Source organism: Nuphar pumila, chromosome 12, assembly GCF_984573655.1.
Source record: "Nuphar pumila chromosome 12, dmNupPumi1.hap1.1, whole genome shotgun sequence".
NCBI classification, from domain to species: Eukaryota; Viridiplantae; Streptophyta; class Magnoliopsida; order Nymphaeales; family Nymphaeaceae; genus Nuphar; species Nuphar pumila.
The window spans coordinates 49,972,593-49,976,656 of NC_143260.1; positions in this window are offsets into that span (position 1 = coordinate 49,972,593).

Genomic DNA, 4,064 nt, shown 5'->3' on the forward strand with positions numbered 1-4,064 from the left:
GATTCATCTCCTGAATTTAACTCCAAATCCATTTTAGGATTCAGGATTCAACACTCATATTGGATCTCAGACTTCAGATCCAAGTCCTCTTTAGGATCCAGGATTCAACACTCATATTGGATCTCAGACTTCATATCCAATTCTTCTTTAGGATCCGGACTTCAGTTTCACTTTGGATCTTAGACTTCAAGATCCAAATCCATCTTAGGATCCAGAGTCCAACTCTACTTTGGATCTCAGTCTTCAGATCCAAATCCATTTTAAGATCCAGAACTCAACTTCCATCTTGGATCTCAGTCTTCAGATCCAAATCCATTTTAGGATCCAGAACTCAACTTCCATCTTGGATCTCAGACTTCAAGATCCAAATCCATCTTAGGATCCAGAGTCCAACTCTACTTTGGATCTCAGTCTTCAGATCCAAATCCATTTTAGGATCCAGAACTCAACTTCCATCTTGGATCTCAGTCTTCAGATCCAAATTCATTTTAGGATCCATAACTCAACTTCCATCTTGGATCTCAGACTTCAGATCCAAATCCATTTTAGGGCCCAGAATCCAATTCCACTTTGGATCTCAGTCTTCAGACCCAAATCCATTTTAGGATCCAGAACCCAATTCTACATTGGATCTCAGATTTCAGATTTTAAATCCATTTTAAGATCCAATTCCGTTTCCAATTCTAGATTTCAAATTTAATCTCATTTGAACTCCCTAAATCCATTTCTATTTTTAAATACCATTTGATTTTCTCAGATTCATTCTAAGATTCAAATTCAATATCACTTCAAAATTTCATCTTCTTCTCCTAAATCCATGATTAAATTCAAAGTCCATTTCTGACTTTGAAACTTCATCTCCTTTCATTTTTAAAGTTTCAAGTCATTCTTTCTCATTTATTCTTCCAAATCCTGATTTACTTCAAAAACTTAGAACTCCTCTGATCTATCTCAAGTTCTAAGTTAGATTAAATCATTTCTTCACTCCTTTACCAAGTTCATCTAAAAAATACTTGGAAATTTCTAAATCAATTTTCAAAAGAGCATACATTCTTGCATTTCACAAGCATGATTCTTTGTGCATTTAGAGTTAGAATAAATTCTTAGATTATATTTAGGCAAAGCAAAAGGCATAGATTCGATCCTTGGTTCGATTACCCCTGGTAAAGGTGCCAGGAACGGTCGAACCTCGTACCGACAAGCGAATCCCGTCTCTCCAATTTTCCCGCAATGTTTTCAAAACGGAGGTGAGTTATTTGCTAAATATCTTTCAAATCAAGGTCAAGTGAAAACCCGCGAAAGAGTTCATCTTCTCTCTCTCTTTCTTTCTTTCTTTCTTTTCTCTTCTCTCTTTCTTTTCTTTTTTATTCTTCTCCCTTCAAAAAGGAGGAAAATAGAGGTTGGAAAAGGAAAAGAGAAGGAAGAGAGAGAAACAACGAAAGAGGAAAAATTTTGCGATGATCATAACGTGCACAAGCTCTTATGGAGTTTATAAACTCGGTGGGATTTGTATTTATGGCCATAGTCAGAATACGAAAAAAACCAAGATTTATGATCTTCATATTAGCCACATTCAGCCTACACTCTTAGGCTAACTTCAAAAATGCACTGCATTTTTCAAAACTTCAAAAGGATTTCTCAATTCCCCAATAAAATTCCCTTTTCAAATTCATATTCATTCATTTACATCATTCAAATTGCATTATTGTCAAATTCATTTTCTAATTTCAATTTCAAAAAGAAAAAAAATTTAGTTTTCTCAAGAATTTCCAAGTCTTTCTGAGGATCTGATTTTCTCAAAATTCTAAGTTTTTAAATGACATTTCAAAGCATTTCCCAAGTTTAAATCAAGATTTTCCTATGTTTTAACATTCTCAAATTTCAAAATCCCAAGTTTTCAGAAATCCATCTTCTCAGAATTCCCGTTTTCCTGAGAATTCATTTTCCTTTTCAGAAATCCTTTTCCAATGAATTTCCTGATTTTTCCAGCATTTCTCAAATCCATTTTCTCATAAAATCAATTCCAAGTTTCCAATCTCAAAACCAATTTTCTCAGATTTTCAAGTTTTCCTGAGAAATCACTTTCCAATGCAAATTTCTGATTTCCAATGAAATTCAATGATTTTCTCAAGAATTCAATTTTCAAGTACTTTTCCAATCAATTTTCAAGCATATTTCAATTTTCCAAAGCAAACATCATATTTTCTCAAACATTGCATTATTTTCAAAATTTCATAGCACAAGCCTGATTCTCTGTGCATTCTAAGAAAAATAGAGCATATTTTAGATATTTGAGTCAAGCTAAAGCACATAATTGATCCTTGGTTCAATTACCCCTGGTAAAGGCACCAGGAACGGTTGAACCTCGTACCGATAGGCGGATCGCATTCTACAGAATTTTTCCGCAAATTTTCAAAACGGAGGCAAGTTAATTTTCAAAAACCATTTTCAAAACTTTGGTCGAGTTTGACTCGCAAATTCGTTTCTCTCTCGCAAGGGAGGGAAAAAATTTTTGCGATGATAACAAACACGAGTTTGAGGTTCATCTTTGGCGCATCCTGACATCAGTTGTTATCCCTTTTAGGACTTGATAACGGGAGTTTTCAAGATTCCTTCCCTTCTGTTGGTATAATCTGAGCGTCTGGGCTCTCAGATTCGCACACTTTCTTGTGTCCCCACTGTCCCACCATAGACAGTCCAATTTCGGCTTGAGGTTAAGCCACCAATCATTTTCTCGCAAAAGGTCACCAATTTCAAAAGTTATTTAGTCTCAGCAATGAGGCACCCAAAATCAAACCCCTTTTCAAGCTTTAGGGACACCAATTTCATCCTTTTGCAAAACCCCTATCGGATTCATTGTGCAGAAATCTGAAGGTTCCATCATGGTTTCTTCCTTCGAGGATTCCATTCATTTTCTGCCCAATCAGGATAAGGGTACAAACCTGAGCCTCCTTTGATGAGATATTTCATTTTCCTCCCAATCAGGATAAGGGTACAAACCTGAGCCTCCTTTGATGAGGTATTTCATTCCCCGGTCAGGTTAAGGGTCAAACCTGAGCTTCATTTGTACACGAGGTATTTTTCGTCCCATCCAGGTTAAGGGCAAAACCTGAATCTCACTTCATTTTGAAGTAAAATTTTCTTCTTTATTCTTCACTTCATATCTACCATTTTCATCAGGGCTAATTTCTTCATACCCAGTCAGATCCTTCAAACTGGGGCATTTTTATGGCCAAAATTTGGTGTGTTTTTCTTTGCCACTAAGCTCGTCTTCAAGCCGGCTTAGTAGCAAAGAGGGTCATCTGTAAACACCCCAAATTTTCCACATCCATTCTCAAATAACCCTCCTCATGCAGTACCAACCCTGTTAGGTCAGTGTAGGAGTTAAACCCCGGGTCAGTTTCAGAAAATCACCATTTTAACAACTTTTATTAGGAAAATTACCATTTTACCCCTAGGTCATCCCAGACCCCAGTCAGTCGGAGTCAACCAAGCTCATTGGTCAGTTTAGGATAGTTAGAATATCAGTCGTCTCAAGCTCATCTGAGCTCACAATGAACAAACCATTTTAATTTCTGACCATTCCTGCCAAAATGGGATCATTTCTTCAGAAATGAGCTCATTTTTCACTTAAATCCAAACCAATTGTCTCTGAGTCAGTCATTTCTAGTCAATCATATTCCCCAGAGTCTATCTTGAGCTCACCATAAGTTCGAGTGCTCCCATTTCAGTTCAAAACCATTTCTAAGTGTCTACGAGCCCATTTTAGTACATTTTAGCTCTTTCAACTGAAATTGAGCTGAGTTCAGTCAGTTAAGCTAGTGTTTGAGCCTCAATTTTAGTTCATCTCAGTATTATTGACCTTTGTTTCAACTCAAACTCAGTTCAGGTTCGTAATTCACTTCGCTTCAGTGATCATTTCGTACCATTTCTCTAAAAATGGCAGCTTTTCTTGAAAATTCAGTAGGAAAGGTCAATTGAGTCAGTATCATTGTTAGCTCATTGGAGTTCTGAAACTCTAAAACTCAGCTCAGTCTAGCTCATCTCAGTTCAATCCAGCTCAA